The sequence below is a fragment of the Lagenorhynchus albirostris genome, chromosome X, assembly GCF_949774975.1.
Source record: "Lagenorhynchus albirostris chromosome X, mLagAlb1.1, whole genome shotgun sequence".
Taxonomy (NCBI): Eukaryota; Metazoa; Chordata; class Mammalia; order Artiodactyla; family Delphinidae; genus Lagenorhynchus; species Lagenorhynchus albirostris.
In genome coordinates, this window is record NC_083116.1 from 117713132 (window position 1) to 117738082 (window position 24951).

A 24951-nucleotide genomic window follows, 5' to 3' on the forward strand; every position below is an offset into this window, starting at 1 on the left:
TAAACAGATAAATAAACTATGGTACATCCAAACAATGGAATATTATTCAGCACTAAAATGAAGTGACCTGTAGGCCGTGAAAAGACATGGAGGAAACTTAAATGCCCATTATTAAGTGAAAGAAGCCAATCTGAAAAGGCTAAATATTGTATGATTCCAACTATATGACACTTTAGAAAAGGCAAAAACTATGGAGACGTTAAAAAAATCAGTGGTTGCCAAGAGGTAGGGGTCAGAGGAGAGATGAATGAGTGGAGCACAGAGGATTTTTAGGGCAGTGAGATTACTCGGTATGTTTATGACGATGGATACATGTCATTATACATTTGTCAAAATTCATAGAATGCACAACATCAAGAGTGAAATCTAAGGTAAATCATAGGCTTTGGGTGATTATGATATGTCAGTGTAGGTTCTCCAGTTGTAACAAATGTACCCCTCTTGTGGGTGATGTTGATAATGGCAGAGGCTAGGCATGTGTGAGGGAAGGAGGTATATGGGAAATCTCTGTACCTTCCTCTCAATTTTGTTGTGAACCTAAAACTGCTCTTTAAAAAAGTAAGTCTTTTCACAGACCTACTAGAGAATGGACTTGAGGATACGGGGAGGGGGAAGGGTAAGCTGGGACGAAGTGAGAGTGGCATGGACATATATACACTACCAAACGTAAAATAGGTAGCTAGTGGGAAGCAGCCGCGTGGCACAGGGAGATCAGCTCGGTGCTTTGTGACCTCCTGGAGGGGTGGGATAGGGAGGGTGGGAGGGAGGGAGACGCAAGAGGGAGGAGATATGGGGACATATGTATATGTATAACTGATTCACTTTGTTATAAAGCAGAAACTAACACACCACCGTAAAGCAATTATACTCCAATAAAGATGTTAAAAAAGTCTTTTAAAAAATAAATCAATGAAATCTATCATATCAATAGAATAAAGAAGAAAAACCAAATAATCAATATTAATTGATGGAGAAAATACATTTGACAAAATTTAATACTCATTCATGATACAAGCTCTCAGCTTTGTTCCTTCTCAAGATTGCTGTGGCTATTTGGGGTCTTTTGTGGTTCCATAAAATTTCAGAATTGTTTATTCCATTTCTGTGGAAAATGCCATTGGAATTTTGATAGGGATTGCATTGAATCTGTAGATCACTTTAGTTAGTATGGACATTTTAACAATATTAATTCTTCCAATCCACGAACATGGGATATCTTTCCATTTATTTGTGTCTTCTTTAGTTTCTTTTCATCATTGTCTTATAGTTTCCCATATATAGATTGTTCACCTCCTTGGTTAAATTTATTCCCGGGAATTCCCAGGCGATCCAATGGTTAAGACTCCACATTTTCACTGATGAGGGCCCAGGTTTGGTCCTTGGTCGGAGAACTAATATCCCACAAGCCTCGTGGCACGGCAAAAAAAAAAAAAAAAAATATTCCTAAGTATTTTCTTCTTTTTGACTCTATTGTAACTGGGATTGTCTTCTTAATTTCTTTTTCAGATAGTTTGTTGTTAGTGTATAGAAACACAACTGATTTTTATACGTTGATGCTTTTATCTTGCAACTTTACTGAATTTATTAATTCTAACGGCGTTTTGGTGTAGTCTTTAGGGTTTGCTGTGTATAAGGTCATGTTATCTGCAAACAGAGGCAATTTAATTTCTTCCTTTTGGATTTGGATGCCTTTTTTTTTACATCTTTATTGGAGTATAATTGCTTTACAATGGTGTGTTAGTTTCTGCTTTATAACAAAGTGAATCAGTTATACATATACATATGTTCCCATATCTCTTCCCTCTTGCGTCTCCCTCCCTCCCACCCTCCCTATCCCACCCCTCTAGGTGGTCACAAACCACCTAGCTGATCTCCCTGTGCTATGCGGCTGCTTCCCACTAGCTATCTGTTCTACGTTTGGTAGTGTATATATGTCCATGCCACTCTCTCACTTCGTCCCAGCTTACCCTTCCCCCTCCCCATATCCTCAAGTCCATTCTCTAGTAGGTCTGTGTCGTTTTTCCCGTCTTACCCCTAGGTTCCTCGTGACCTTTTTTTTTTCCTTAGACTCCATGTATATGTGTTAGCATACGGTATTTGTCTTTCTCTTTCTGACTTACTTCACTCTGTATGACAGACTCTAGGTCCATTTGGATGCCTTTTATTTCTTTTTCTTGTCTAATTGTTCTATCTAGGACTTGCAGTACTATGTTAAATAGAAATAGTGAGAGTGGACACCATTCTGTTATTCCTAATCTTAGAGGAAAAGCTTTTAGCTTTTCATTGTTGTGTATGATATTAACTGAAACACAGGGAAAAATCTCCTTGACAGTGGTCTTGGCAGTGATTTTTTTTTATATGACATCAAAAGCAAAAGCAATAAAAGCAAAAATAAACAAGCAGGAGTACATCAAACTAAAAAGCTTCTAGACAGCAAAGGAAACAATCAACATAATGAAAAGGCAACCCGTGGAATGGGACAAAATATTTGCAAACCTTATATCTGAGGTATATAATATGAGAGGTTAATATCCAAAATATATAAGGATCTCACACAACTCAATAGCAAAAAAAAAAAAAAAAATCACAACCTGATTTAAAAATGGGCAAAGGATGTGAATAGACATTTTCGCAAGGAAGACATACAGATAGCCAACACATATATGAAATGATGCTCAACATCACTAATCGTCAGAGAAATGCACATCAAAACCACGAGATATTGCCTCACCTCTGTTAAGACAGCTATTATAAAAAATACAGCAGATAACAAATATAGGCAAGGGTGTGGAGACAAGGGAACCCTCGTGTACTGTTGGTGGGAATGTAAATTGGTGCAGCCATTATGGAGAACAGTATGGAGTTTCCTCAAAAAATTAAAAATAGAGCTACCCTATGAACTATCACTTCTGCGATTTGTTTGTCACTATTATGACATACATTTATTTTGTATTAAATAAAAGACACACACGTAAATAAAATGCAAACATTATGATTTAATTAATAAGTGAGTGAAAGCAGTAAACTCACAATTCCCTTAGGTATACGAGGAGAAGGCACACAAATAAAAATGGCCCGTCTCCCTAGAATCAGTGAAATATAATTTAAAACAAAATGAGACAAATATTTTGGTGTAGCCTAGTGAGTACTCATAAGGCAAGTACTCTCAGAGCTCCTATTTGGGGTTGTAAGTGGAACATCCTTTTTTTTTTTTTTTTTTTTTTCTGTACGCGGGCCTCTCACTGTTGTGGCCTCTCCCGTTGCGGAGCACAGGCTCCGGATGCGCAGGCTCAGCGGCCATGGCTCACGGGCCCAGCCGCTCTGCGGCATGTGGGAACTTCCCGGACCGGGGCATGAACCCGTGTCCCCTGCATCGGCAGGCGGACTCTCAACCACTGCGCCACCAGGGAAGCCCTGGAACATCCTTTTTAAAATCAGTTTGGCAACATGTAAGTGTTTCTGTGTCTGCCCCAGAAATATTACAGCTGTGTATTTATTCTGAGAAATAATTATTAATAGGAAACATTGATATACACAAAGATACTAATTGTAGGGTTCTTTACAACAGCAGAATTTGGAAATAACCTACACTTCCAAAGTAGGGCAAAAGCTAAGTATATGGTGATGAAGCCACTTAATAAAATTATTCATTGAACCATTGAAAATGTTTGTTTTGATTATGTAATATTATTAGAATGCTATTGGAAATACTTATTAGTTGAAGATATTAAGAGACAAAAGCAGGACTAAAATTATATATAATATTATTTCACTTGAGTAAGTGCTATAAGGAGAAAAACTTGAAGGGAATATACAGATATTTGAGAGTGAGTGTGATTGAATGTTATACTGAAGATAGACTAGCCTTTTACACTTATATTTAATTTTTAATGAATGTTATAATGAAAAGTCGTTTTTAAAAGAATAAATTATATGTATTGTACAGTACTTCTACGTTAAACATGAATATTTTCTAAAGCAATAATGTATTTTTTAAAAGGTCGCCTCTATTTGCAAATAAAATGTTCGTTCTTCAAAAAAACAAAAACAACCACTATAAATCTCTAACGAGGACCCATCTAATAGGAGTGAAAGAGATAATCCAGGATGGTGGTAGTCTGCAATTTATGCAAGTGCTCTTGTCATGTTTGGGGGCGGTCTCTTTAAGGCAGGATGTCAGTGAATGAGAAACCAGCTCTATCCTATACAGACAGCAATGTGGACCTCAGAGACTGATGGGGATGCTGGTGAGTGAGGTTTGGTGGTGGAGCTCCATTTCCAATGCAAGTCATGAGAGCCATGCAGAGAAACAGACCCAGAAGCCTAATCCTAGGGCTGGGGCCAATGTGGGGGAGGGTCGTGGAGAGGACGACCTGGTGAATGCTGTGACCTGGTGAATGTGGCTGAGCGATGCCTCAGGGGCACCGGGAGAAGCCAGCTTCATCTCAGATCCTCACACTGGTGGTCTGGCTCAGAAATGAGGCAGGGATAATCCTAGGAGTGAAGAGTATTGAGATTCACCTGGAGGGGCCAAGGTAGGCAGGGGCTGATGGAGAGTTATCTCGTGAGAGCACTTGGATGTTGACCCGGCGGAGAGGCCACAAATGCAAAGGACAACGATGCAAACTGCTAGCCATCCTAGCCAGAGAGATTTTTACTCCTGCTCTCTTTGCCTTCTTCTATAAAATTGTTCTGTTCATAAAATTCTGTGATTTGAGAAATTTCCCAACTGAAGAAAAAAGAAATGATTGAAGTCCGTTCTGTATTATACATTGATGTCCTGTTCAAAATGAATGACCTTGCAACTCCTTTTACCCTTGAAATTATAGCAACAGAAACCTTGTCAGTTCTGTTGGAGAGACTGGCCACTCTTGAATCGGACAAACCTGACAGTCCATCCACACACTGGAGCTGCAGGAGTGTGCAGTGCATTTTGTGGGATAAACCATTTGTGAAATTGATGGCTGTGTTCTCGTTTGTTTATAAGCTGCGTGCTAGCTAGGTCAAATAGGGTGTATCTATGGGAGAGCTAGCTAATCACTCCCAACAGCCGATCGTTGGATGGCTGAGAAGGCCCTCAGTTGCTCGAGACAACTGCAGAGATAGAATCTTGTCCTGACCACAGCCCCAGGCACAGGGGACTGTGGTTTTCAGTGACTGGGGATATTAAGGGGCCACTGTTTGTTGTCCCCTTTAACATGAACACGCATGCCTTGGAGTGTCTCAGCAGTTATTTTTTAGGATTGTTTTGGCTAATATTCTAATTGTCAGTGCTCAGTTACTCCAGGGTCACTTTGTCGATTTTTCCTTTCTTATTGGAATATCAGTCTGGCTCATTTGTGAAAGGATCTTTAAGAAAGGAAAAGGTGAGTCCGACGCCTGGAAAGAGAAGAGGAGTTGGCAGGTGTAAAGGTGTGTGTGTGTATGTGTGTAGTTCTCTGAGCATCATTTTCCCCATCGAAAGGCTGGGCGGTGTGGGACCATCTCTGAGCGAGCTATCCTTGGTCCTTTGTGTGCCAGTATTTCAACGACACTCATGGCGTAGTTGGCGTAGCTGGCGTAGCTGGCGTAGCTGGCGTAGTTGGCGTAGTTGGCGTAGCTGGCGTAGTTGGCGTAGCTGGCGTAGTTGGCGTAGTTGGCATAGTTGGCGTAGTTGGCGTAGCTGGCGTAGCTGGCGTAGTTGGCGTAGTTGGCGTAGTTGGCATAGTTGGCGTAGTTGGCATTGTTATCCCATCCAGCAAATTCAGTTGCCTCTCCAAAACCAAATCTGGGTCTGTTTTCCACTTAACCAAAATCCACTGCCTTATTGTTTCACGCCCCTGAGCCCAACTCTCTCTCCCAGCTCTAATTTTCGTTTCTGGTCCTTTCCTGGTGACGAATGTGCATGCTACTCTGTCTCATGCAACCTGGCTTCTCACTTGGCTTGTACAGGGCTCTCCGTTGATTTGGACAAACCCTGAAAGCCTCAGGTGATGATCACCTGGCTTCAACCCCCAAACTCACTCAGTCCACATCCTCCCACCACATGGAAAAAGAAAGTGCATTTGACAGTTGTAAGACTTGTACAAGATGGGGAATATTGATGCTCCTTAGTAATAAGACCAAAGCACTTACTGAGTGAGGGGAGATAATCATGGATTTAACCGTTACTTTTTTTTAGATTTATTTTTAATATATTTATTTTTATTGAAGTATACTTGATTTACAATGTTTCAGGTATACAGCAAAGTGATTCAGTTATACATATATTATATACACATAATATAACTATATATATATATATATATATATATATATTCTTTTCCAGATTCTTTTCCGTTGTAGGTTGTTACAAGATATTGAATATAGTTCCCTGTGCTATACAGTAGGTCCTTGTTGTTTATTTATTTTATACTTAGTAGCGTGTATCTGTTCACCCCAAACTCCTAGTTTATCCCTCCCCACCTTTCCCCTTTGGTAACTGTAAGTTTGTTTTCTATGTGTCTGCGAGTCTATTTCTGTTTTGTAAATAAGTTCATTTGTACCATTTTTTTAGATTCCACATGTAAGTGATATCATATGGTATTTGTCTTTCTCTGACTTACTTCACTTAGTACGATCAACTCTAGGTCCATCCATGTTGCTGCAAATGGCATTATTTCATTCTTTTTTATGGCTGAGTAGTATTCCATTGTATATATGTACCACATCTTCTTTATCCATTCCTGTCAATGGACGTTTAGGTTGCTTCCATGTCTTTAACAATTACTTGTCAAAGTCCTCCTACATAAAGAGAACTAAAGTAGGTTTTGTGGGAGATGTAAGCCATGAGTCCTCCCTTGATATTGACAGTCAAGTCAGAAAGACAAGACATAAGGGTGATAGCAGCTACTGCTGGTACAAGGGATCCAAGTCCAAAGAGAGAACCTTGCTGGCTCAAAGCCACTCAGAGCAGTGAGAGGACAGGAGATAGAAACAAATTCTCCTGACCCTGGGCGCAGGACTCTTAGCGCTCTGTCAGAGTCAGGAGAGTGCCTCCAAGATGCTGCTAGTGTGAAAGCCACCACGTGCACAGTGGGCTTCCAAATTCAGCAGAGCCATGTACTTCAACCACGTTCCAGTTCAGATCATTTTCTGCACTTGTCTTCAATCAAATTAAAATATCAATTACTGACCTACTTCCTCCCTCCACTTATTTTTGTTAGATCTCTTGATTTCAGAACAGCCCTAACCCCTTATCTGGGACTCAAGCAAAACAAAACAAAATAAAAACAATCCCGTAATCCTGCATGTACGTCTTATGACGCTTTCAGTTGCAAGCAGTAGAGACCTGACTCGAAGAAGAAGCTTTGAAGCAGTGTAATGATGTACGTAATAGGAAGTGCAAGTTCAGGTGGCCCCAGAGGTGGCTGGTTGTTCTAGCAAGTTCAATAACATCCTCACAGTTCCAGGTTCTTTCTCTGTTTCTGTTGTGCTGCCTTGAGCATCAGCTCCCTCCTAGCATCATAGTGACCATCCATCCTGCTTTGCTGGGAAAACCCAGTTTATGCCTTTTGCCCTGACATAATTAGCAACAGCAACCCCTTTCATCCTCAGTAGTGTCCCTGTTTAGATGATCAATTATATGGTCACCTGCATCGTGTTCTTGCTGCCAGTTGCAACTATGGTTACATTGTCTTCACGTCCATTGGGAGAGGGTGGTACTCTCTCCTGGAACGGTAAGAACTTACCCATAAAGCCCCCAGCAGATCTCTCCTCTCATCTGTTTGGTCCAAGTTATAGCAGGAGGGATGCAATTAGCCTCAGATCAAACAGACCCCACCCTAAAGTTAGGATCAAATTTAAGCTACATGATTTCATAGGAGAGGGATGGATACCTGAACAGCATTAGGTTTCTGTTAGGAAAGAGGAATGGAGAATGCAGAATGGAGCAGCCACAAGCAATGCCCTTTCTAATAAGCCTCCTTCTTGCTCTTAACAATTTACCCAAATCCTCTGAAATCAAATGTCCCCTGATTGAGACTACACAGAGCTACAACTGGACTGTGAGAGACTTCAATGCCTGGCAGGGACGGTACCTCATTACTCTGGGTGTTGTAGCATGTAGCCTATTACTGTAAAGTAATAGCTGTTTGAGATACGCTTGTCGATTGCCTAACTGAAGGACCACTCACAAACCCTTTGATTCACTCTTTGCTAAAATTATCAAAGATTTCACATGGACTCTACTGTGGTCTTTGGATAAAATCAGGGCATAAGAAATTTCATATGAAATCTCTGAATGAAGAATACTGAAGCCCCCATGCCGACCACATTAGAAGTCTCTGTTCTGTCAAAATTGTCAAAACCTTTCCCTTACCCTGTGGCTCTGTATATTCCTTAGGTTAAAATGTCATTGCAGCTGGACTGTCTCTCTCAATGCTCTTCATCCTCTTTCCCGGAGCCTGGGTTGGATTTCAATCCTCTGTGATTTAATTACCCCTTGCATTTTTTTTACCAGTATTTGTCCCTTTTGCATTGTGACTATGTTTTCAAATGCCTGCCTCATTCAATCACTTAATCATCCAGTAAATATTCTTGACCACAGAAAAATTTTTAAAGAGTTTCCATTTTAAATACATTATTCAACTTCAGTAAAATATAGGCCCCTTAAGAATTTCTTTTAAGCAGTGGACCCTTTCCCCCAGTCACATTCATACCCATGAGCGTTAACTGACATCAACAACTTCATGGCTTCCAGGAACTCTTACAGAAATCCTCAACAGTGTTCATGCAGATCAGATCAAATCACGCTGGCATGGCCCAGGGTGATGGGCTCAGTCAACAACTCAAGTCACATGTGTCTTCTGCGGAGCTCGTCAACACCCACTGCTTCGACCAACACCCAGAGCCCAGTAACTCCCAAATCTAGGTCTGCAGCTTAGATTTTGAACTCCAAAATCTAGGCAAATGCCTGTTGGGCTTCTCTATGTGGCTACCCAACAAGTACTTCCAACTCAAGATGTCCTAACCAGAGCTCCCTGGAGCGCACACTGACCGTGCTCCAGCCCCCTCCCTGGGATGCTACCATTTTGACGTGCTTCACAGACGTCCAGCTGCCAGTATCTTCTCCCTGTACCCGAGAAGGACTCGCTGCCTATGCTGGGTAGCAGGTCAAAAGTGCCAGGAACTCAGCACCCCCTGGGCCCTTAACCAGCTTCCTCACCTCTTGATGGGACAATTCTGAAGTGAGTGTTTTTCATTGTGTCCAAGAGTTTGCCTGTGGGATTAAGCTGCAGCTGCCTATGGTAGAAATTGGCCTTGATAACATCCCCGCTATTGGCTGCTGCCCCTCTCTCTCCCTTCTCTACTCCCCTACCAGTGTTTCCTTCACTTTCACATTCAGGATCCGCTTCTGGGCGACCCTACAGCATTCATCATCTCCAGCCCCAAATCTGCCTCTCTTCCTAAGGACCTCTGTCTCAGTGATCACACCCTCACCCACTCTGTCACGCAGTTCAGAAAGTCAGGCGTGAGTTACTCCAACTCCTGTTTCCTCCGGCACTAAGTCCTGTTGATTCTGTATCCGGAGCATCGCTTGACTCAAGTTCTCATCCTTCATCTCTGCTGGCACTGCTTTGACTCAAACTCCGATCATTGCTACAGTCTCTGTCACCTGGTTTCCCTGCTGCCAGTCTCACCCCCTCCATTCAGCCCTTCACACTCAACACCAGAGTGATCATTCCTCAACCCACATCTTTCCTGGTCACTCCCTTGCTTAAAGTCCTTCAATGGCTCCCCACTGACTACAAGAAAAAGCTCCTTTACAGGACAGACCAGGGACCTCAACTGACCCCTAGCTTCCTCCACCCCTCTTTGCTGCTGTTCCTCACAGCCCCTGCTCCAGCCTCACAGAGTATTTGCAGCCTCCAGAACGTGCTTTGCATCCGAGCTTTGGTGCCTACTGTTCACTTGTAATGACTTTTTCTTACTTTGAAAAACTCCCATTCATCTCTCACTGCTCTGCTCTTGTCACCATCTCTATGCCATCTTTTCTGACTGCCCTGCTCCATGCCACTCCCACACAGTGATGGGCCCACTCCTTCGGGGTTCGCCTAGCCCGTTTTACAACTCCTCATGTACATATAGTGTCGCACTGTATTGTTAGTAGTTTATTTACTGGCCTGTGAGCTCCTTGAGCTCAGCAACGTATGTTGACCATCTCTCTCAGCGCAGTCCTTAGCTCAATGACTGGCATAGAGCAGATGCTTCATAGATGTCTATTGGACACATGAATGAATCGCTCGTCTGGCAAGTATGTGAAAACTAGATTATTAATAGATGCTGTATTAGAGAAGCAGGATATAGATCAAGAATCAGATCTGAAATGGGAACGTTCCTGAGTCCTTATTTAAAATCACCAAATACTTGAATTATAGATCTCAAAAATCACCCTGATCAACCCTGAAAGATTTTTTTGCTTCTTTCCTGCTGTTTGGGCATGTCCTTTCCTCCCTCCATTTTCTGTATGAATGCAGTTCTTCCATATTAATGTCCTATTTCTGTCCCCAAACATCTCCTCCCCGCAATCCAGACCCTCCTTTATGGACTCCTCTTTTCCCCTTCTCTCTGCAAGGGCAGCCACAGTGAAAATACAGAGGGGTGCCACCGCACATTTCTCTGGAAATGGGGGCCACGATGCCTGTTTATTATGCATTAATCTGAATCAATATAGTCCTTCCTGAAAACACAAGCACCTCAAAGGGCAGCAAATATGAATCACAATCGCCAGTGAGGATCAAACATTAACCCAGGGCTGTGATGAGGCCAACAAAAGAAATAGGCTAGTAATTGCCTTCCAGGATATCAGTCCCTGCCTTATACACACATACCCCCTCAACACACACAAAACCTTTATGGATCTTTCAGCCATGAACTTGCCCGATTATAATTGCCCAGCTGTGTCTTTAGTTGTATTCAGGCTCGGTCCTGGCAACCGAGACCTCACGTACCTGACCCAAAGACTCAGTTCTGAGATCTATAGAGGAAGTCTTTGGTTTCTGAAATGGTTGAAGACGAATTCACAGACAAATATTTCCACAGGTATCATTAATGACTTGGAGCTGACTTAAAACTCTCAGAGGCTGACTGAAACAAGTAGGAACTGGTACTTTTTGTTGATATTCATTTCTATCAGTTCTTAAACTTGCATTGTGTGTCTTTCTGCCCTTAAGTCGATTGGGTACTCCTTAGTTGAACTCTTTTTTTTTCAAAAGAGGAAATTCAGTATCAAGGAATGGTACCACCAGGGCTGACTTCTCCCTTAGGACCAGTAGGCACGGTGCCTGAGGCCCAAAATACTTTTCAGGGCCTCAGGGAAATGTTTTCATTTCTTTTAAAATCAGAAGAAAATGTGATCTTTGAGGTCGAAGAAGTTGTTTTAATATATAATATTAATTCATTCGTCTTCACACCAATGCAGTCGTAAAATGTAGTTTTTACTATTTTTTCTATGGAGGAAAGAGTCCACAAAGGCAAAGGGCCCACGAAAGGTATAACGTGGTCCTGGTTTCTACCACATTATGCTTGCAACACGACAGGGTTAGAGTAGAACCTTTCAAACACAAGTTCAGGTGCCCATACTAATCATGAACTTGCCAGACTGCTCTCTATGTACTGTACCCTCTGGCCACCCCAAATTCTACAAGAGGGAAGTCATAGCCACTACTCATGTGAGTGTTGAAACTCAAGGAGGTTTGAACACGCAAAGGACAGCTAGATTCAGACTGCTCTCAGCTCTGATTCAAGTAATTTCTTCTCTGCCCTTCTCTCTCAAATGTCTGCATCCTGTTTTGATTACCAGAAAAAAAAATCTTTTCACCTTTCGGGATTAATTAAACCAATGGAGTTGCTTCCTTTGCCCTCTTAAAACATTTATAGGATTTAGGTTTTTTACTTTGTTTTAAAATGATCAATACTGCTACTGACACCTATGATTTATTTACTGGTTAGCGACCACATAGTCATCATCTCTGTAACGCCAGTTCTTAGCCCAGTGTCTGGCAAACACTAGGTGCTTAATAAATGTTAACATTAACAGATGAATCACCTTAAAGGCAAGTATGCGGAAATGAGATTATGTCTGTAGGCTAATTTTGTCTTTAATAATCTCACACCTTGTGAGAAGGATCTCCGACCTGTATCACAATTGGCATTTTAGGAGGTGGTCGCTGGGCCCTCACCACCTCTCCGGCCTCATCCACCAGCCACTTCCTCCCTCCTGGGCTATGTTCTCTCTCCTCTGCATCCTGGGGTCTGAAATGGTCCCCAGCCCGCCGGGAGGCAGCAGGGTCCCCGCTCCGCCGGCTCTCCCCGGCGTCGGCCCCGCCCCCCGCGCCCCGGCACCCCTTCCACCCGCCACCCCGTGCCTCCGACAGCCACGCCCTCCCCGTGGGCGAGATCACCTGTCCCTCCTCCGCCACCGCCTCCTCGGGTACCCTTTCGCCCCCCTCCTGCTCCCCCTCCTCCGCCACCTCCCCCAAGCCCTCCCCTTCCCCGCCTCCTCCCACCCCTCGGTGTATATAGTAAAGGCCGGGCGCCGCACGCAGACACACTCGTCTGGACACAGGCGCACACACGCTCACGCACGACCGGCAGCAGCGGCGGCGACAGCAGCTCGGTGACAGCGGCGACGGCAGCTCCCACCGCTGCGCACCCCCTTCAGGCGGCCGGCGGCGAGGCCAGACCGGAGAGTTCCCGCACCCGCGACCACCCCTTGGCTTCCTGGAGGCGGCGGCCGCGATTGCAAGGTAGCGGCCGCGACGCCCCCGTGCGGGCCGGGGTACCCCCCCGTGCCCTCCCCGCGCGGACCTGCCACCGGGACGCAGGGGGCGCGCCGGACTGGGCGCGCCTGGCGGGGCCCGGCGCCCGGGGAGGGGCCTGCTCCCGGAGGCAGGACGGCGCCCGGAGGCCGGGGCCAGCGGGGAGGGCCGGGCGGGGGCGGGGACGCGAGCCGAGGCCGCCACCCGCGCGGCGTCCCCGGGCCCCGCTCCTGCTCCCGGCGCCGCGCACTGGCCGGCGGGGCTGGGGCCGGCCGGGGAGGCGGCGCCGGGCGGCGGGGCGGGGGCCCCGAAGTGGGTTTCGGGCCGCCACCGGCGCTGGCACCGGGCGCAGAGGGCGGCGCGCGGCGGACTCCGCGCCCGGGCATCGCACCCGGGCCGCCTTCGGCTCTGCCGCTCTGCCCTGGCCCGGAAAACCCGGCGCCTTCCAGGCCCTTCGAAAGATGGATTCTGTTGACGTATCTGGCGGCCCTGGCGAGCAGGGTGGAAAGTTGGGTTTTGCCAGATCTCACTGGGCTCGTCTTTGTGACGCTCGGCCAGCCCCGCATCCTTCCGGAGCTGGGTGAGTGTGCGTCGGCGCCCCGCGAGCCTTCGTGCCTCCCAATGCCCAGACCCGGGGTGGCCGCACCAGCTCGGGCTTTCTGCCATGTTAGGCACCGAGCAGCTTTCTCGCTGCATTTTTGCGTGCGTTTCAGCGGTGCCTTTTGCTGCGGAGGGAGTTCTTGCCTTCCTCCGCGTTGGCTTTTTCGGGGTTGGGGTTGTGCTCTGTGTGTTTGCTTGTTTGCCGTTTAAAGCCCGACTATTGTTCAGGATAAGCTCCGCCTGGGTGGGGAAATGGCATCCCACCACAGTTGCCGGCGAGGGGGTAGAAATGTTGCCAAACAGCTGCTGCTTTGTTTTTCCCTGTCAGAAGTCCCTGGAGTGGGTTTGGGGCACGACGGATGGATGCAGAGAGGGATGGGGCACGGAAGAAGGTGGTGGCTGTGGAGGAGCGAATTGTCACCCACCCCAAGGCACGCAGTCAGCTTCCCTCTCTGCCTGCCAAACTTTTATGAATATTCCTTTTGTGATGGGGGAAGCTTAATGAATTCAGCCCAGTTTTCCAGGGAAAAGCAACCCGGCTTTAACAATGGTTTGAGAACTTAATCAATGAGAAAGGCAGGGGGAGGAGGAGGAGACGCTGACACCGTATCGGGGATGTGGCTGCTTCTTACAGAGTCAGGTAGGGGCGAGGTGGGCAGGGCAGGGCGCAGCGCCTGCGTGGCCGCGTTGCCGGAACTGCCAGCAGCTTTTACCTGGAGCCACCCACCGTCGTTAGCCACCTCACGGTCTACCCAGAACTCGGCGACGGGGCTTGAGGGGCCGCTCGCGGCAGTGCGGGGGCGGCGCCCCTCATCTGGCGTTTTTAAGGATGTGTAAATATTTTGCTGAGGATAAGTGACATCAACAGAATGATATTCCGCAGAGCCCGGGTGTGCAGCGACGATAAATAGATACGGCCAAACAAAGTTTTGATAACCGCGGATTCTCAGGCTGGCTCTGTTTCATTTGGGTCTTTGTTTTTGTTGGTTTAGCATTATCTCTCATCCTCTAGTGCGAGCCCTTTATTTAGCTGATTCTTGGAAGCTGCTCTTTAGAACAGAGAGAAAAGCAGCCAGCAGGGAGAAAACAATTCTTAGCCTTGCGTGCATCGGGCAAGGTTTTGTGTGCTTTTCCCAAGGAATCTCCCACCGTTTTCTAGACGTCTCTCTTCCTCCTTTTGCGTCATCAGAATCGTTTGCTGATTGACCAAGAGACTTTTGATAACTTTGAAAATGTGTTGTGATATGCCTTTGTTCCAGTAGAGGGGTGGCAGCATGGGAGGAGGGCAGTGGGGCGGCTAGTGAATGGGAGCTGCTCACCCGAGCAGCATCATGTCCCTACCCACTGTTTTGTCCTCGGTGTTTTCTTCTCAAAGGGGAACACAGGGAGCTGTGCTACTTTCTGAAGGCGGGGTGGCTGGAAGGCTATAAGCCCGGTGGCATCCCGATTTCTCTGCCCCTTGGAAGCCCAGAGAAGCCACCTACCCCCCACCCCACACACAATATCCTGTGAATGGGCGCTTCCGCCTCGTTCTGACAGATGCCCACTAGAGACGTCGACAAGGTGGCCGGGCACCACGAGCCAAGTCAGACTGGATCTTGGGGTACTGGCTGCTTTGGCACCAGCCCATGGTACCATTCGGCCCGCCAGAGAGGTCCTTTATCATGCAAAGAAGCCCCAGACCTCCACAGGTGAGTTTTGGCCCAGGAAAATCTGCCCGTCTCAGGAACAAATGAGAAAACAGCTTTCCAGGTGATGCCAATTGCCAATATGAGAACTCGGTTGATGGGCATTCTGGTCAAGAACTGTAAAATAAATGAAAAGTCTTGTAGCCAGAAAACAGAGCCACCAAGACAGGACCCCTGAAATGGAAAAAAATAAGAAAAGAAAGAAAGAAAAAGGCTGGAAGGTGTGTGACGAGGTGTTGCTGGAAGCGCTATAGCACCAGAAGACCAATATAGCCCTAGCTATAATGACCTGAAAACTAGATAGGACTGGTCTCCCCAGAACCATCTGACCCAGAGTGGAGGTATTCTGTGTGTGCAGACATCCACACACAGTGTGCTCTGAATGTACAGGAAGAAAATAGCAAGTGTCTATTCTCTGGCTCCTCCTGTAACCTTAGATTCAGGGAAGGAGGGTAGTGGAGGGAAATAAGTCAAGAAGGAAATTAACATTTGTTGTTGCCCTCTGTCTGCCAGACACTTTACATGTGGGAAACCATGATGTAACAGAGGCATTATTTTACAGATAAGGAATCTGAGGCTCAGAGAAATTTCCAGTTGAGTGTCTGATTCCAGACTTCGGTGGTTATGACTTAAAGGGGCAACATGTTCCTCTACCCTTCCCCCAAGTCTCTTATTTATTTCTCCCGGAGACCGGAGTCCTCAGCCCCTACCAAATACAGTACCTAACTGGGGGAGGGGGGCACCAGTGAGGCAGCCCAGCCACCCAGGGTACATGCTTATGTGCCAAGTAGATAGACCCCAAATAGCCCTTAACTATTTCAGATGCAAAGACTGTGCCTTTTCGTCTTGGAATTCCCAACACCCAACCGTTGCTTAATGAATGAGAGTTGAGTGACTAAATGATGGAACTGATGGAGTGAATGGTGGTGGGAGGGAGCTGTAAGTTATTATCAAGGGAGACCAGCAGGGAGAAATCCAGAGATTCGTGTTTGGTTGGGGTCTCGGAGCGCCTGGTGTCATGCTGCAGTTCTAGCCCTGGGTAGTTCCAAGCCGACGAGCCCATGTGAGATGAGCGTTAGCGTTCCCACCTTATACACGAGGAAACTGAGGATGAGACAGATTAAGTAATTAGCCCGAGGTCTATGGTGGGCCCAGAGGGTAGGTAAGGTATTTCTGACTCTTAACCGTCTCAAATAAATAAACTCTAAATAAAGATAAGGTGGGTTCTTGCTCCGCAACTGCACCATCAAAGCAAGTCTTTTAGCCCCCTTCCAACCAGATGGTGGCCTTTAACCCCCTAGAAATTCTGGGGCCACTGGGAGAGCCAGGATTTGCATCCACATATGAGGTGTTTCTGACTCTGCTGCCTCCATGATCAGAATGTGAGGGGGACCTCAGAGAATGAGGCTCTTGAGGAAGGGGAATGATGGCTAATTGCGCTCTCCCGTGCACAAAAGCCTGCGTGGGACCCTGAATTAAGCTTGATTTGGGGATCAGGGTGACATCCTTGCTGCAGAGTTGGCAGCGCTTGTCTCTGGAGAATGCCTCTGATTGCCGCTTCTCCCTCCCACCTGACCGTCTGCCCGGATGCCCATCATCTCATTCTTACCAGACTCAAGGCGTCTCCTTTGTGGCTCGCGGTTTCTGATGAGCCTTTCAAGGCTGCCGCTCTGCTGTGTTCTGACGGCAGCTGCTGAGGAGGTGATTTGGGCGGCCACGTTAGTACTTCTGGATTTCGCACATGACCCTCCTTCTCTCTCCAGCCAAGAACACTCATAGGAACACACATGCACGCGCAGACGCAGGCGCACGTAATTGGATCATGTTTCTGTATCTGCTTCACCAAATTAGATTGCAAACCCAGAATTGTTATTGAAAGAACATACGTGACTTTGGTGATCTTCTGTCCCAGCCCCTGCCTTAAAGAGATCCGAAGAGCTAAGATACAGGCAGCTCGAGCAGCAGATGCCTTAAGTAATGATTGTACTCGCCGGCCTTGCCACCTCTGTGAGGGCAGCCCGCACCCCCCACCATGTCGGCATGGGCCCTGGGCCTTTCGTAAGAGCCCATTTTAATCTCCGCTTAGAGGTAGGGCTGGGATCCTAGAACATCCCAATCCTTGCAGTTCCCATTTCTGCTGTAATTCTTATCGCCCGTCCTGCTCTCACACGTCACTGTTCTTTCCACAGCTTTTTTGGTCTTTCAGCCCAGCACTGTCTAATAGAACTTTCTATGATGACGGAAATATACTATACCTGCACCATCCCATATAGTAGCCACTAGTCTCATGTGGCTTTTCAGCAGGTGAAAGGTGGCTAGTCCAAAGCAGGGTATGCTATGACGATAACATACGCACAGGATTTCCAAGACTTAGTACAAAGAAGGAATGCAAAATAGCTCATTAATAATTTGTATATTGATGACATGTTAAAATGATAATATTTTGAATGTATTTGTTAAATAAGCTAGCGTTAAAATTAATGTCACCTGTTCCTTTTAATCTTTTTAACGGGCCCACTAGAAACTTTAAAATTGCATACGTATTTCTATTAGGCAGCTCTGCTCTACCAGCCTGTGCCTTCAGCCTCATAGCACCTCCAGAAGTTTTGGGGGGCGTAAACGCCCTCCATCCCCATGGCAGGTGGGAGGCATGGGACTGACTCAAGAGCCACAACAGTCTGGCATCAGGCGACTTTGATTATCAGTAGCTAAGGTGCCATTTTGCGTGTTTGCCCCGTCACCTTCCGTGAGGAATGTGGGCTCCTGAAACTGAATGGAGCTGAGAGAGCAAGACAGGGGTGGGGTGGGCAGGGCTGGCCGTCCTTTCCTCCAGCCCAGGCCAGTGTCCTTGCCCACTGGAGAGCTGTCTCCCTCCTGAGCGACTGATTTCCTTGACACCTGCTCTAATAATATCCTTCCCGGGGATGTGTGTTTGGAGAACAGTGTCCCCAGTAGGCAGCCTTGTGCTGAGCATGGGTTATTTGGGTCTGGGGCCAGTCTTAAAGAAGAGAAAGGAAAAGAGGGGGACGCACATAGTCATTTCCTGACAGCTTGATGAAAACAAGAGCAAGGGAATAAATGCAGTTTCTGCGAGAGAGACAGGATGAACACCAGGAAGGCCAGTTTTACACACATGTGGTACCACCGATGAGGAGCCCTGAGCAAGGGGCAGCTCAGGAGGGTGGGGGAAGGCTCACAGCAGGCACTGCGGTCTTCCTGGGCCCTGCCCTGGGCCCTGGGCATGGCCCGAGGAAACAGAAAGAGCTGGAATAATGAACTTGGGGCTTCGGTGATTTATAGGTCAGGCGCCTGTGGCTCTGGCTCCTGAGGGGGCTGCCCCCACAGGGGACCCTTGGCTGACCTCCTGGAGCTCCTCGGAAGGAGCTGGTTTTGTTTCCCATGGCAGAAGCAGACTGTTTACTGGAGCACAGGAAGAATCCGACATTCTGGCGAAAAATAATTCATTAACAGCCAGGGTATTACCAGTTCCCTGGAAAAGCTCCTCCAGCTGCACTGTAGCAACTGTTCTTTCTCAGCAGCGGAATTGGGCCTCACTGGCAGCCAAGGCTGGGTATGCTTTGGCGTTTTTGTCATTGCTGTTATTTTTGCCTTTGTGTGTTTGCCTACTTTGGCCTTATAATTCACGGAAAGGAACGGTGGCCTGGAAGGGTCGAAATGCTATAGCTGTCAGCCATTCTTTCCTCCACGGTTTTAGCCTGGAAGCTCTAGGCCAACTCTAGGAACACGCTTTTTTTCCTGCCCGAAGCCCATCCTCATGCTGGGGACACCACACAGCCACACAGAATGTTCTAGAACTAAAGGAATTTTAGAGAATCTCAGCACCTGCTCTTAAGACTTTATGGAAACAATTGGCTGAAGGACTCCCACACCCACCTCACGCACACACGCACACACGCACACACACGCACACACACGCACGCACACACGCGCGCGCACACGCGCGCGCACACACGCGCGCACACACAGTGGGGCCACAAAGTGTGTGATTCATCATCCCAGTTTTGAGGGTATTTGGAAAGCCATGCAGGCATAGCCAACAGAATGGGCTGCATGTTTTGTTCACTAAAGAATGATTGAATCTGTAGTAAGTAAAATAGAATGATTCAGAAAGCTTTTTATGCTCTGGAAAAATCTGCTTAAAAAAAGGGGGGGCTTTGTCTGCTTGTTTGCTTTTTAATGCCTCATGCTCAGAAATGTGTACCCAGCTAGCAAGAAATGGGAAAGAATGGCATTTCCTTGGTTTAGTTCTTTAAAACACTAATTGCAGGTTAAGTAAGATGCAGTGTATTGATTTTGGTTTTGTACGGAATGTAACTAGATAATCATTTTATTTTATGAGATATTAATTTCCATCCATTTAGACTGATGGAATATGCATTTAAAATGCACCCTGCCTAGCTCCACCATCATCACAGTATTTCTTTAATGTTCCCAGATTCAGATTGAGAACCTGTTTCATTTATTTGGAAAGGAGTAAATATGTTCTTAGTAAACATATATGTAAGCCAACCTTAGATTTCAAGGAAAATGGGATTTTCCTCCTTTGATGACTGCCAAAGATGCAAATATCGAAGGCCAAGCGTATTTGCCTTTATCTAGAGCATGGTTTCTCCACCTTGGCCCTGTTGACATTTTAGGCCAGGTCACTCTGCTGCGGGGCTGCCGTGTGCCCTGTAGGCTGTTTAGCAGTATCCCTGGCCTCCACCCACCAGATGCCAGAAGTGTTGCCCCCCTCCCCACCCCAGTTGTGGCAGCCAAAAATGTCTCCAGATCTTGCCAGATGTCCCCTCTGGGGCAAAATGGACCCTGGTTGAGAACCACTGGTCTAGACCAAGATTTAATAGGTAATTTGTGGCTTTTGGAAATTTTCAGTTTGAAATAATAAAAGACACAATTTCCCCCTCTGAATTACATGTACAATTCATGGGGGTGATTAATTAACAGTTGGAAGTGGGTCATGTGCCTGATTTAATTTTAAAGAGGGTGGAAGGGTCTATGAGATTGTATAAGAGATTATACAGAGATTTTTTTTTTTTTTTTGCGGTACGCGGGCCTCTCACTGCTGTGGCCTCTCCCGTTGCGGAGCACAGGCTCCGGATGCGCAGGCTCAGCGGCCACGGCTCACGGGCCCAGCCGCTCCGCGGCATGTGGGATCTTCCCGGACCGGGGCACGAACCCGCGTCCCCTGCATCGGCAGGCGGACTCTCAACCACTGCGTCACCGGGGAAGCCCCAGAGATTTCTTTTTAAGTCAGGTGATCAAATAAGTCATAGGTAATTGGGGGGCACATTGTAACAACTAACAGCTTCTCTGTTTCTTCATGAAGAGAACAGGTTTATTTCTCCCCAATTTCTTTTTCATATGCACCTGATTCCAGGCATGCCTTCAAAGCCACCAGGCATCTTCCTCTACCCCACCCCCTCCCCCCACTGTCATTTCTCCTGTAGCATCTTAAGCCTGAGCCAATTAATTTAGCCCTTTAGTGTACTTGGGAGAGCTCTGCTCATAACACTGTAATAGACTCATTTCAGATCGTAGCAGCGCTTTACCCACCACTCATTTGTGTGTTTTCCAGCACTGTTGAGAGAGAAAGTCAATGGTGAGGAGATGGAGAATTTTTCAAAATTATTGGACGTTCAAATTCAGGTGGGCCTCACCACCCCTTCCGGTTTTCCCCCCTCTTACACACATTTATTTCCCTGCAGCAGTTCTGCTTGGGAAAGAGAACGGCAGCAGGGCTCCTTCAGCCAGCTCGGTCCTGGTAATGCCTGCAGTCAACAGTAACAGATGGAATGCTGCCGCTGGATGAGCCCTCGGCCATCTTCTTACTGGTGGTCCCTGGAAAGGCTAGAAGGGGGGTGGTCACGCCTTCACGGGGAAGGTGTCATGGGGTTGAACCATTCCCTGCCCATCCGTGGAAATGGGATGGGCGTTTGGGGGACAGAGAGAGAACAGAGAGGTGGATTGCTCGTTCCACAGGACAGTGTCCCAGGACCAAGGCTGCCCTGACAGTCGTTGGAGGGGGATGGGTGTTGGCGGGTGCTCAAGGGTATGGCCAGGTGCTCAGTGCAGACATCACTGGGGGCCACTTCATTTTGCAGCCATCCAAGGCAGGCCGACCTTTTCTAAAGAGTGTCCGAAGGAGTTCCAAGTGTCGATTGTAGAGGGATTCCTTTGCAGGCGTAGCCAGTGAGGAAAGATGGAAAGGTGTGCATGGAGGGGTTGGCCAAGCCAGCAGTTAGACCCTCAGTGGTGAGTTCTAGCCTCCCTTGAAGAGTAGTTTGACTCTTCCTTGTCAGCGTGAAGGAAGAGGCAATGCGCTGGCAGACATCCACCGAGTGCTGGGTCCAGGCAGATAAATAATTGATATGCAGCACGTGACTCTTGGTCATTCTGAATTGCCCAGCCCTTGCAGGGTAGGATTTGGGTGATGGCTGCAACAGTGGGAGAGGAAGCAGGATCATAAATCTGGGCTTTGGAGGCCAGTTTTGTGGTGCAGAGCCCACTGGGGCCACCACTGTGTGCTGCAGAAGCCAACAGACAGGTCCGAGTGGTATGTTGTTCCTCAAAATAATGGCAATGGAAATGGCTGTGAAAAACATTTAGACCCTTGTCATAAAAATGCAAACAGTCTTCCTGCTATAGGGAAAAGCTAAATAAACTCTATTGCAGCTGTATTAAGTAGAAACAGATTTGAAAATCGGGTGTTTTTTTTTTTTTTTCCTGAGACACTTATTTATAGCAGGTTGGGCAAAGGCTGCCACTATCTTTCGCGACTCCGGAAGAGTGTTTTCCAGATGGTCCTTGCTGTTTTTCTCTTTATTAAGCTTAGCTGAACACAGCCTCTCTTGGAAAGGTTCAGAGAAACTGGTGTTATTTTTTTTCAGATTACAGTGGCCGTTGATTGGCCAACAAATCAATGGATGGGAATGGATTGAGCCTGTGCCGATGAATTTCCTTTTGCATTTAAAAATAAGAAAAATGTCAAGGAAAGCTCAAAATAGAGGCGCTATTTCCACTGTGTACATTGAAGCTTTGAAAACCATTCAGGACTGCATTTTCTATTAATTTACATTTGCATTTTTTCTCAAATAATGCCCTCCTCTTTGCTAAAACTCTGCAGTGTTACCGTTTCCTTTCCAACATCTAAACAATGTCCAGATACATTTCAGATTGAGCAATTAGCTCTGGCTGCAATTTCCTTTTGTGAAAAAAAGAAATCACTAACCCGCTAGACTAAATATGAAATTATTGAATGTGAAAATATCAATATTTGTTCTAGGATCCTTTGTGGCTTACTTGCATTTTAAGAAGGCTAGAAGAGGCTGATTCTGCCTGGCCTTTCCATGTTAGACACACCCACGCCAGAAACCTTAAGCCTTGTTTCTGCTCTTAGGAGCTGGGCAGTTGGATTTGGGGTCATCAAGCCTGATTGTTACAGCCCAAACTGCACAGGGAACCGTTTTGGAAAGTCACATAAACCCGTGATCCCTACAGACCGGGCTTGAGGACTACCACGCCATGTGGGACAAAATTTCTACCCATGCACAGTTAAATGGAAGAAGAGTGAAAATGTACTCAGTCTCTTTTTTAAAGCTAAACCTTTTCCATTTTACAGAGCTTCCCTTTATTCTAAAATGGCCTTTCCCACTTTTCTTAGTGTTAAAGTCTCTTTTATGAATGATGACATTTGTAGTTTAACATCTTTTTTTGACAAAGTCGGAAGTTGTCCAACTCATGTTGGATCCTCCTTTTTTTTTAACGTTACTCATCCAGAACATTAGAAAGTCTGGGATTCACCCAGGAGGCCTGAGTAGATCAGGAAAGGGAGGCTTTGTTATGATTTCTAAGCCAGGGAACCCAACCTGAGCAAGGGTCCTGCTGCCAGTCCCTTACCTGACTCTTCTGACCCGTTACCCACAGAGCTGGCTTTGTCCAGAGTCCATGTGAAGAATGAAAATGCTTCTCCAGACGAGTTGTTTTTCTTTTTTTTTGGCCACACTGCACCGCTTGCAGGATTTTAGTTCCATGACCAGGGATCGAACCCGGGCTCCCTGCAGTGGAAGCGCAAAATCCTAACCACTGGACTGCCAGGGAAGTCCCTCCAAAGGAGTTTGAAGGGGAAAACTGGCCTCTTGGACATGATATCTGAGCATGCAGCCTCAATGCCGGGAGCCTGGACCCTTTATCCCTGGCTCCCCGTGTCAACTCTGCTGCCAGTTCACATAGGCTCGACCCACCGTCCTCCTCTCCTCAGCCCTGCCCACCGCTGTCGGGAGCACAGGCCTCAGCATGGCTCACCTGGCAGGATCCTCAGTCTCCTTACTACTCTGCCCCACTCCTGTCTTGCTCCCCCAGCTGCTCTTCCTCTCGCTAAAGCAACCCTCTAACTTTGTCACTCTAGCTCAAGAACATTCAATGACTCCCTATTTCCTAATTAGAATAAAACCCCATATGAAGTACTATTCCCATTTTCCCAGCCCATTCTCTCCCTCATGACTGCTCTTCAGCACAGAGGATGTTTCCGGGTTGTACAGTTGCTCTTCGCTGTGTGTGTGTGTGTGTGTGTGTGTGTGTGTATGTTTTATTGAAGGATAGTTGATTTACAATGTTGTGTTAGTTTCAGGTGTACAGCAAAGTGATTCAGTTGTATATATATATTCTTTTTCAGATTCTTTTCCATTATAGATAATTACAAGATATTGAATATAGTTCCCTGTGCTATACGGTACGGCCTTGTTGTTTATCTGTTTTATATACGGTAGTATGTATCTGTTCATCCCAAACTCCTAATTTATCCCTCCTCCCCCTTTCCGCTTTGGTAATCATAAGTTTGTTTCCTATGTCTGGGAGTCTATTTCTGTTTTGCAAATAAGCTCCTTTGTATCATTTTTTTAGATTCCACATATAAGTGATATCTTATGATACCTGTTTTTCTCTGACTTACTTCACTTAGTATGATAATCTCTGGGTCCATCCATGTTGCTGCAAATGGCATTATTTCATTCTTTTTTATGGCTGAGTAGTTTTCCATTATATGTGTGTGTGTGTGTGTGTGTGTGTGTGTGTGTGTGTGTGTGTGTGTGCATGACACATCTTTATCCGTTCATCTGTCGATGGCCATTTAGGCTGTTTTCATGTCCTGGCTATTGGCAGTAGTGCTGCTGTGAACACAGGGGTGCATGTATGTTTTCAAATTATAGTTTTGTCTGAGTATGTGCCCAGGAATGGGATTACTGAGTCATATGGTAATTCTGTTTTTAGTTTTTTGAGGAACCTCCATACTGTTCTCCATAGTGGCTGTATCAATTTACATTCCCACCAACAGTGTAGGAGGGTTCCCTTTTCTCCACACCCTCTCCAGCTTTTATTATTTGTAGACTTTTTGATGATATCTCGGCTGTGTTTTGTTTGCTTTCTTTATGGGGGGAGGTTTGCAAGAAGGTTACAAGATCTCTCGGGCATCTTTCTAGATGAAGAACACTGAAGCCTTGAGTCTAATGTAATGGCCCCTTCCCATGGATTGTGACATCAGTGGTTTAAAAGGAAAAAGGAAAAATCTCCACACAAAATGAGGCTCTCCGACTTCAAGAATTGTAGCCTTCCTACAAGTCTTCTTCAGTACTGCTTCTGGATTAGAATGCCCCATTTTTTTTTAAATTATTTATTTACTTATTTATTTTTGGCTGTGTTGAGTCTTCATTTCTGTGCGAGGGCTTTCTCTAGTTGTGGCAAGTGGGGGCCACTCTTCATCGCGACACGCGGGCCTCTCACTATCGCGGCCTCTCTTGTTGTGGAGCACAGGCTCCAGACGCGCAGGCTCAGTAGTTGTGGCTCACGGGCCTAGTTGCTCCGCGGCATGT

General features: G+C 46.4%; 1 protein-coding gene across 5 annotated transcripts in view; it reads left to right on the top strand.

Annotated features, from left to right (window-relative positions):
- The window catches only part of RAI2 (retinoic acid induced 2), a 388083-nt gene that overhangs the window by 314725 nt on the left and 48407 nt on the right, over positions 1-24951 (top strand). For 2 of the 5 annotated variants that reach the window (XM_060137084.1, XM_060137088.1), the window contains exon 1: positions 13117-13359. The exons of 2 other annotated variants lie outside the window; for them this stretch is intronic. The gene's annotated coding sequence lies outside the window, so the exon portion shown is untranslated. Of the gene's footprint in view, positions 1-12624; positions 12768-13116; positions 13360-24951 lie in introns of those variants that run through there. One more of the 5 variants, XM_060137087.1, reaches the window with a different exon arrangement.